Below are 10,643 nucleotides of genomic sequence, written 5' to 3'. Positions count from 1 at the left end.
CCCTGCATCTTGATGGGCCATGACTTAAATTCACTCAGGGGCAGCTACTTTCCATTCTTCCCAGCATTTGAAGACAACATTAAGTTGCAGACCTGCTGAGACACTTCAGGATACATGCTGCTATGTTTAGCTAAACCACTCTGGTGAGGGCATGATGAACCTGTTGATTAATTTTGGGAATGTTTGTTAGTGCGTGGACTTGTGTTAGACTGACATTGGGAGTGGACAGACATAGTCCAAGATGAGTAGGAGGAATAAAACAACTGAAATAAAACGAAAGTTAAAATGAGCAGTGCTCTGGCTCTGTGCAGTTTCTTCTGGTGAGATAATAGCACTCAGCTTTGAGAATCACAATCAGAGGACTGCCAACAATGTTACCGTCTACCCCACATTGCTAACAATGTTACTGTCTACCCCACATGGGTATCTCAGGACAGGTAAGAAAACCTTAAAATTGCAAATTTTAAGCACAAAACACATTTCTGAGCATTAATACGACGTATGGAACTAGATGCTTTAGACATTATGTACTTAGGGACATTTATACCGTCCATTAAATTACTCAGACCAAGTATTTGAGGCAGAGTTACTTCATTAAAAAAAAAGGTTTGTTTTGGTTTGTTGTTCTGGGGATGCAAGGTTGAGGGGTTAAATCTGTCATGTTCTTCTTGCTGTCAGACCTCCCAGGTAACAGAGAGTGTTGTAGGCTCTTATAAAGCAAACTGCAAGGGTGTGTGAATCTTCTATTCACCCTTCTCTTACAAAGCCATTGGAATTTAATCACAAGGACACCATCCTGCTGACTTTATTTAATCTTAACCTTTTCCCAGAGATTCCAGTTCCAAATACTGTCATCCAATCACATTTTCTTCCTTTTAACACTTCAAAGGGGGACTAAATTTCAATGCTGGAATCGTTGGAGGTACATTTGCCAGCACCTGCACTACAACAATGCATGCCTTTCTAGCCAGGTACAATAAAAAATCTAGGTCATTGACTACCTGTATTAATCCTTCACAGCTCCAGGTGCTGGCTCCTACACACTGTGGCAGGGAAGGCATATGACCACCAGATGGCGGCATTGATACAGAAAAGCCTACATCAGATCTCAGAAGAATGAGGCTCTTAGAAGTTTGAAGGAAGGGCAGATTCCCCTTAAACTAGGCATCCACCCAGTCTAGCCCACCAACTCTATGTGAATATCTCTTTTCTAAGCCTTACCTGACAATTTAACCCTCATGTAGCTGCTCTTTGCTATTTTGTGGGTTCTTCTTTTTCTCACCCTTTATCTCCCTGGTTTTGCCCCCTAATACTAAATAGGAGAGAAACAAGGAGGGGGGGGGGAATTAGGGGGAAAAACATACAAATCCTAGCAAAATTCATTTTAAAAAATTCTCTTGTATAATAATGTTACCATTTCTTCAAGATATAAGCAAGATTGGAGACTGAGATGAACATGCTCGTTAATCTTCATGTAAAGAATTAGCTCATGGATTTAGGCTATGGTCCTGGAGGACACAGAACATCTTTAGCTTTTGTCAAAACTGATGGATATTTTTGATGTTGTTGTTAGTGCAAAACCACAGCTCTCACTTCAAAGGCAATAAGAGGGAGTTTATTCTGGAGACAAATTTCAATGACCATGGCTTGAAAATGTAAAGCCAGATTACTCCATGTTCTATGTTCCCCCATAGAAGCAGTTTTCTGAAGTTGTATAGTGACAGAATAGAGAAAGTCATAAATCAGGCATTTACAAATTACATCAATGAGAAAGAACGTCAGAGAAGTGGGTTACAGCCAGGCAGATTGCCTCAGATGCTGTCTGATGGGATTCTTAGTCCTTTGATGAGCAGATAACAGTTTTTTTTGTTAAGTTAATACATTCCAAAAGTTTTTTTAAAGATTTATTTGTCCATTTTATGTATATGAGTACACTGTAGCTGTCTTCAGACACACCAGGAGAGGGCATCAGATTCCATTACAGATGGTTGTGAGCCACCATGTGGTTGCTGGGAATTGAACTCAGGACCTCTGGAAGAGCAGTGAGTGCTCTTAACCGCCGAGATATCTCTCCAGCCCATTTCCAAAGGTTTTAATCTATCAGAAGTTAGGGCAGTCAAAGAAGTGTGCAAACAATGACTTTTTTTAGGGGGCTAAAGGTAGCACAAGAGAAATTATAATCAGACTCCAGACCTGCTACATTCCAAACTCTGTGGTCATTGAAGTTTTAATTAGCCTTCTTCCAACACTGGTTCTTTTTAGGAATTCTCCTTTGCACCAAGCAGAGCAATTGTCTGTGCAGTTTCTTCTGGTGAGATAATAGCACTCAGCTTTGAGAATCACAATCTGAGGACTGCCAACAATGTTACCGTCTACCCCACATTGCTAACAATGTTACTGTCTACTCCACATGGGTACCTCAGGACAGGTCAGAAAGCCTTAAAGTTGCAAATTTTAAGCACAAAACACATTTCTGAGCATTAATACCACGTATGGAGCTAGATGCTTTCGACATTATGTACTTAGGGACATTTATACCATCCATTAAATTACTCAGACCAAGTATTTGAGGCAGAGTATAAAATCAAAAGTCTGGTTAGCATATAGAAGGGGAATGGGGAGGGGTTAGGGGGGATGTTGACCTGGAAACCGGGAAAGGTAATAACAATTGAAATGTAAATAAGAAATACCCAATTTAATAAAGATGGAGAAAAAAAAAGTCTGGTTAGGACCAGTTTAGAAATTGCTTGAAATTCTGTCCTAATCCCAAGTCAAAATTCATTTAATAGTTGTTTTGGGTGAAACTTAATTCAGCAATTCAAATAGCATTCTGAAAAAAGCCCACACTTTCTAATGATATAACCCAAAGTATACTAATTAGATACATGCTGAGGAATGACAGAAGAAAAAAATAATTAAAGTCTTTGCTTTTTGGAATTTATGTTCCTGTAAGAGCAGAAAAGTTTGTATGTACAGTGAGAACACTGTAGCTTATAACTTGTAAGTCTCAACTCTGAGCTGCGGTGTTTAAGGTAGTAATTTTGGTGCTGTATGGTCCATGGTGTGTGCACTACAAAGTGGATATGTCTGTATATTCAGAACCAAGGCTGTAGTGAATGATATACCAGGATACACCATGGGTAAACACTGCCAGAAATACCCTAGATTCATTATGATTTTGGTTTTGAATTAATGTTTGGTTGATGTGCAAGAGCCAATTTTTTCTGATGCTACATTCAGTTATGAAACCCATATGAGGCCATGGCTCACTGTTTAAGAATTTGCTGTCCATCTGACCATGAACAAATACACCCAACACAAGCCCAAGGGAGTGTAGATGAGGGAAGCTGGTGGGTAGTAACAATGTAGATTGTGAAACACAGGGAGACCTTGATTGATTGAAGTGGTGAAGAAGGAGTCAGGGGTGGGGGGTGGTTGGAAAGCTATGATGCTTTAAGGAGTGAGTGCAAAGATCCAGATCATTTGGTCCCAATCAATGTCCTCTTAGCTACTAAGGGAGGAGCTAAGGCACATACATGTGCTTCCTGGCATGTGCTTTCTGTTCACTTCTTCAGTACTGAGATAGGTTCTGGGAAGCTTTCCTTATTAATGGCAGGTACAGTGCTCATGTGTATATAGACTTGATCTAGACTTTGACACTTGGTGGCGGGGCTGTGGCAAGGCATCTGACATTGTTTAAAGCTTCAGGAATGGGAAGTCAGAGAAAATCAGGGGTAGTTCCTATAAGGGAATAAGTATTGAAGTTCTACAACAAGAGGAAGTCCCTGAGTAGAGTGCTCTCTCAGCAAGGCCCTGGGTTTGGTCCCCAGCTCTGAAAAAAAAAAAAAAGAAGTGCTCTCTGAAATCAGACTCTAGTTTGCCAAGAAAGTTTGGAGTTTGAAAGCACCTTAGAGAGAAGTGGGGCCCTAGAGTACTGGTGGGAATCTCTAGCCAGAGACAGCAGCATTCTGTCTTGCATGCTGACTGGCAGACTACTGATAGTGACCTGAAACTCTGCATTAAGGATGCCTCCACACTAGTGGAGCAGTCCTGTGTGAGATCTTGTGACAAACGTGTAAAGATGATAGAGTAAGGATCTGCATCTTCCAATTCCCTGGCAGGACTTTGGGACAGGTTGTGTGTCTACCCCAATTCCATGGGTATGAGCTTCTTCCCTGAAAGGATTCAACTTCAAAGTGTTGGAGAATGCAGAGGTCCCTGTGTTACTTAGGCAACTGCATCTGAACAACTGTAATTGATGAAGGAAAGAATGATTTCCCAAGTTGTTGTACCTGGCCAGGTATCTGCATGATCAAAGCTCAAAGGACATGCCCTGGGATCCAGTGCACTTTGCTTTTTCAAAAAAGTTTGGATGCATAATGATCCATCAGGACACAGAACCAAGCTAAGACTAGTACCATGGAAGCCAAAGAGAAGGCAGGAGGATGGGAACAGCATGCACCTGCTGATTCCTGTACTGAATATTGTCCCTTTGGTTTCCTCCCTCTGGGATCCAACCAGGAGGGTCTGAGGTCGTTGTGTTGAAGTCAGGCATCCAGGGAATAGAGATATGGATGATCCCAGCTCAACTCTAAATGCACATTGCTAAAATTAGATGAATGTAAAAAAGAGAAACCCATCTTCTATATTATCATTTTAATAAACTCCAAGTTTTAACTCTTCTAACACAAGTTCACCTGCCTTTATTGGCTGTTATAATCTGACCTAGGATGGGCAAAGAAAAGGAGTTTCTTTTGTGTGGGTACATATACATCTTCCTCCTATTGTCGAATAAGTTATCACAGATCTAGTGACTTCAAGCTACATAGCCCTCTTATTTAATAATTTCCGTAGACCAGGAAACTGACATCTTAGGGGAGGTCCTCTGCTAAGGGTATTGTTAGGTTGCAGTCAAGGCATTGAATAACCCTAACCTTAACCCTAACCCTAACCCTAACTCTAACCTCAATCCTATTTCTCCCTCTCCCTCTCTCCTCTGTCTTTCTGTATTCCTTCTTTATTTTCAGTACTGGGAATATGAACCCACAGCTTTAGAACAGGCAGGCACCTTGCCACTGGGCTACCCTCACTCTTTCACATCTGGATGGAGATCTGCTTCCAGGATAATTTAGACAATTGGCAGATTTCATTTTCTTGCAGTGGTATGAGGGAAGGCTCTAGATACTTTCTGATATCAGGCTGAAGGGTGTCATCATGTTCTGCAACTGTCCCTGGCCCTTTGCTCTATGGTCTTCCTCAACATAATGGCTTATTTCATCAAGCCAGCAAGAAAGCACCCCAACTTTAGGGAGGGCTTTCACCTGCTTAAGTAAGGCACGTTCATGATAGCTTCCCTTTCAATGGACTCTAAACTAAAGATTTAGAGCCTTAATCATACATGGAAATCACCTTTACCCTCCTTAACCATAAGCTCACTGCTAAGCAAGTCTCAGGATGACTATGATGAAATGGGATGAGATTATGCAGGGTGTGCCCATTATGGGCAAGGGTTCATCCTAGAAACACAGCTATTCCAGGATCGTTCTGTTTCTGAGTGACTTCATTATGTAGCGTTCATTATGTTGGTCTGGAATTCAGGCTTGTGAGATGTGGGATGGAAGGTGTGTGGTGCCACCTTATGATGTTATGATGGCTTGAACGGAAATGGCCCCTGTAGGCTCATAGGAAGTGGCACTATTAGGAAGTGTGCCCTTGTTGTAGTAAATGTAGCCATGTTGGAGGAACTGTGCCACTAGGGGTGGGCTTTGAGATTTCAGTGGCTCATTCTTCCTTCCTGCTTCCTAAGGATCCACATGTAGAACTATTGGCCCCTCTCCAGAACCATGTCAACCATGATGATGATGATGATGATGATGATGATGATAATGATGAATTAAACCTCTGAACAGTAAGCCAGCCCCAATTAAGTGTCTATTTTTAATTTAATAAGATTTGCTGTGGCCATAGTGTCTCTTCATAGCAATAGAAATACTAAGATAGCAATAGCAGATGCTTCTTGTTCTTTCTCATTTTAGTAATACAGAAACATCAGGATCAATAATAGAGACTGGCTACTAGATTTCTATCTTTTCTTAATTTCTCAAGAAAGCCAGTATTAACACCCTTTCCAGGTGTTAGCACTGTTGTCTCAGCCTGAGTGTCCCCCGCTATAGTTCCCTGTGCTTTTCTTTTATGCCTCTGTGGGATGACCAGGCTGAATATGTGGGTGGAGTATTGAGAAGGGGGTGAAGGCTTCTGATTACTTTTCTTTTTCTTTTGTTTTAAGATTTATTTTATTCTAGGTTGTGTGTGTGTGTGTGTGTGTGTGTGTGTGTGTGTTTGTTTGTGGGTGTGTGCATATAAATGCAGGTGTCCAAAGAGAGCTATGGTCTTTGGATCCTATGGAATTGGAGTTACAAGCAGTAGCCATCTGCCTGATGTGGGTGCTGAGAACCTATCTTAGGACTTCCATTGCTGTGCATGGTCACACCATGACTAAAAGCAACTTGGAGGGCATAGAGGAACACTGATTACTGGCTTGTTCCCCATGGCTTGTTCATCATGCTTTCTTATAACACCCAGAACTACCAGTCCATGGGTGTCACAGTCACTTCTGTGGACTCTTTCACATGAAATAAATAAGGAAATAAATAAATAAATAAGCATAATACATAAATAAATAAAATGCCCTACAGACATGCTGACAGGACAGTGTGACAGTCATTTCTCAATTAAGGTTACTATTTACCCCATTCTACCATCTTTTGCAGTCTATTTCTCAGTCTGTCTTGATGCTTGCTGCTATTTAATACTGTCTCAATTTAAGGCATGGTAACACTTGTGAGGTAGGTGTGCTCACTATGTCATGGGAGCTCTAGAATGAACCAAGTATGTGTGGCCTATTACTGGAACAATGTGCTGTGGCTCAGTGGGGTCAAAGAGAGTCAAACCAGGCATTTTCCATTTATGTAAGTCTATTTTCTCAAACCATTATGGATGAGAGGTAACACTTCTAAAAAGGGGTCATCTGTGATGGGATGTGCTAAGAATGTAGAACTGACGCTTGGTTATTTATTAAGGAAGTCAACACGTTGATCACAGGAAATGCAGGTATGGTCATTTTCTGGGGATGAGGGTGGATATGGCTTCACTAGTTGTCTGTTGATGAAGCTCATCCTAATTCTGAATATTCTATCATTTTTATTGCTATCAGATGATGAACACATGGGTTCTGCTGGTTTGGGGCCATTGTGCGTATTCCTTGAGAATCTTTGCATGGACACTCACCTTTCTTCTTCTTGAGGAACCTAGGCAGTACCTGTTCCTCATGGCTGTGTGGGTTGAAGCTATTGTGAAAATGCTGAACTGTTCTTCAAAGTGGCTGTGTCCTTTTCCCCGTCCACTAACAATCTACAAGGCTCCCTTTGCGCCCTCCCCCAGCACTTGTTTGTTTCTTTCATTTTGATTATAGCTATTTTGCTAGCAGTGGTATCTCGTGGTGGATTTGACATGTTTTTTTACTGATCATGACACCAAACATCTTTTGATGAATTTATTTGCTTTCCCTATAGTTTCCTTTATATACTATTTAAGTCTTTTGCCCATAACTTTGAAATTGGATTATTTGTCTTATCACTGAGTTACTGGCTTCTTCCCCTATCCAAGTACAAGACACACACACACAGTGTGTGTGTGTGTGTGTGTGTGTGTGTGTGTGTGTGTGTGTTATGTGCATATGAGTGCAGGTGTCCACAGAATTACAGGCAGTTGTCATCTGCTGGACATGGGTGCAGATAGAGTGCAAACAAATATCTCCTCCTTCTGACTCCCCTTGATCCACCCTCTAATCTCTCACTTTTCTAAATTTATGTCCTATTAAAAAAATAAAACAACTCACTGAGTTCAGTGTGTTCTGCCAATATACTCATGACATTGGGGCCATCTACCATAGCATAGTTGATTTACCAGGGCCCACACCCTTAAAACAATCCTAACTTACCTTCTTTCAAAAGCCATCTACTGACTATAGCTCCTCAGCTAGGAGTCGAGCCCCTCTCTACTTCATGTTGGAATGCTGACAGGCTTGATTATGTACAGGCAATTATAGCTGCTGTTGTGTTTATTAAAAGATAAGGAGAGAAGGAATATGTTTGGTGGATGTGTAGTAAGGTGTGGGGAAGTTGGGGGGTTCCTCCGTGGGCCCACACTGAGGCATCTTCTCCTCCTGTGCGACTAGCCACACAATGATATAGTGTAGAATAGAGTTTATTTAGGGCCTGGGGAGAGGAGTTGAGAGGATACTAGAGACAAAGAAAAGCAGAGAGAGAAAGAAGGGGGGGAAAGTGAGAGTGGGAGGGGGAAGGGAGAGGGGGAGAGGGGGAGGGAGAGGAGTAGAGAGAGAGAGAAGAAGAAAGGGAGAGGGGAGGGGGAGAGGAAGAGTGGAAAGGGGAGGGAGAGAAGAGAAGAGAAGAGAAGAGAAGAGAAGAGAAGAGAAGAGAAGAGAAGTACTGGCTGGTCATAAGCACATGAAAAGAGAAGAGGGAAGGGCATGGGGGCGAGAAGGCAAAGGGATGAGAGGAGAGAGTAGTGGGAGAAGGAAAGCCAGAGCAAGAGAGAGTAGAGGGAGCAAGTAGCCCCTTTTATAGTGAGTCAGACTTACCTGGCTATTGCCAGGTAACTGTGGGGCGGAGCTTAGATAAAATGCTAACAGCTGCTATAAGTCCTTGAGTACAGCAGGCTTTACATGTGAGAAAACACTGACCTGGTCCTAGGTTAGTAACACAAGATAGTGGAGGGTGTGGGTGTTAGCCCTTGTTGTTGGCTGGATTTCTGGAAGAATCGGTATTGGGAGGTTTGTTTAAAAATAAATATGTGCATGCTCCTAGAGTAGGTGTGGTCAATGTGTCACATGTGTATCAGTAGGTGGCCGAGAGGAGAGAGGATATGTCTACGCCCAGTGTTCTGACCTATGAACATACAGATGTTTAGTAGCCTAAGATTCCCTGAAAAAAAAATTGAGCCTAAAACCACCATAAGTTCAGCGCCATGAAGGCAAAGTCAGGCTCCCAGGGTGGGGATTGAGCTGGAGACTAGAACTCCAGCACCATGACCTTTGCATGGGGTCACTTGGGTAGGCCTGAGTCTGAGATGACCACTGGTGCCATAGGGTCCTGGACAGGAAGTTAGCCTGAGATGACCACCAGTCCAGCAACATGCTGGCCTCAGGATGGGGATAGCAAACCATGTCCTAGATGACCCCTGCCCAGTGCCATAATGCACAGGTGGGCATAGCACTCCTGAGACAATCCCAGACACTCAGAGACTCTGGGTGCCACTGAGAGAAACAAATAAGTGGTGGAGAAATGGAGGAGAAAGAGAAAGAGGAGGATGTGGGCAACATGAAGGGGCAGAACTGGAGACACAAGGGTAGTAAGAAAACAGCCTGCTGTGAGAAGCTTGTGATTCCCAACTGGAACCTTGGTGGAGTCCTGGCTGTGCTTACACTGGGACCATGTCTTGATCCATAGCTCTGTAGCAGCAGAGGTCTGTTACCACCAAAGGCCAGGTAAACAAACATCCCTGGTCTAGGCTGCCACTTGGGACATGTTGATTTCTGAGGGCTGTTCAGAACTGGACACACCCCTCACCTGGGCATCATGGGACAGCTAGCCTTGAGGTTGTGAAAGCAGGTGGGCTTTCCCTGCCCTCAGTCAGCTGAAATACTTGGGAAAGTGGTCTTGTACCCCATTTGGGCAGCACAGCAGAGCTGACCCTGGTGCCAGGTGTGGGTGGTGGTGGTGGGTGTGTGCTAGCCTAGAGGGCGTGAGTGTGGGAAAGCTGGCACTGCCACTTGTCTGTCACTTTGTGACATGGGTTAGGGAGAGCTGAACACCTTTGTTACTTGCCATCTATGGCAGGCAGGAAAGCTGGCCCCAAGATCATCAGAGTAGGAGAACTGTTCCTAACCCTCACCTGCTACAGCACTTGTGAAAGTGGTTCCTACTCCTCACTTGGGCAGCAAGGTAGATCTGGCCCTGGTTTCAGGGGTTACCAGTGAGCCAACCCTGAGGGCACAAGAGTGGAAGAGTTTGTCTCTTATGCCTAAATCCAGGGCTTTGAATTGGTCCACACCAATATCTACCCCATCAATGAACTGCTGTAGTACATGAAGCAGCCTGTCTTACATATCCAAAACTATAGGCTCTTCATGATACAGGGCAACAACAGGGTATTCTAGAGGAGTCTCAGTGACAGTCCAATATTGAGCAGAACTCAGAGACCTCATACCAGATTAAGGAGTCACTGCAATGAATATTTGCAAGCAAAAAAATGTGGACAAAAGGATGTACTGTGGAACACATTATAATACACTACAGCTTCCACAATGAAGTTTTTTCTGTTTGAGGGGGAGGTTGCAAGGGTGAAGGACAGGTAAGAAGGGACAGAGATAAATAGGATTGGAGTGCATGATGTGAACATTCACAAAGAACCAGTACAAAGTTAAAAAAAAAGTGTGTGTGTGTGTGTGTGTGTGTGTGTGTGTGTGTGTGTGTGTGTGTGTGTGTGACTATTTAGGAGAAGTAAGAGAATTAAAGTAAGGAGAGAACAAGAGAAGGTAATTGTGGCAATGGAATAAAATATCC

At 43.0% G+C, this 10,643-nt stretch overlaps 1 non-coding gene across 1 annotated transcript; it reads left to right on the top strand.

Annotated features, from left to right (window-relative positions):
- The first annotated feature begins 8,874 nt into the window (after window positions 1-8,874).
- On the top strand, window positions 8,875-9,000 carry LOC120102688 (small nucleolar RNA SNORA17). Its single transcript, XR_005504306.1, has one exon. It is a non-coding gene; the product is annotated as a small nucleolar RNA SNORA17 (small nucleolar RNA).
- The last annotated feature ends 1,643 nt before the right edge of the window (window positions 9,001-10,643 follow it).

The sequence above is a fragment of the Rattus norvegicus genome, chromosome 4, assembly GCF_036323735.1.
Source record: "Rattus norvegicus strain BN/NHsdMcwi chromosome 4, GRCr8, whole genome shotgun sequence".
Taxonomy (NCBI): Eukaryota; Metazoa; Chordata; class Mammalia; order Rodentia; family Muridae; genus Rattus; species Rattus norvegicus.
This window is presented reverse-complemented; position numbering and strand designations above follow the sequence as displayed.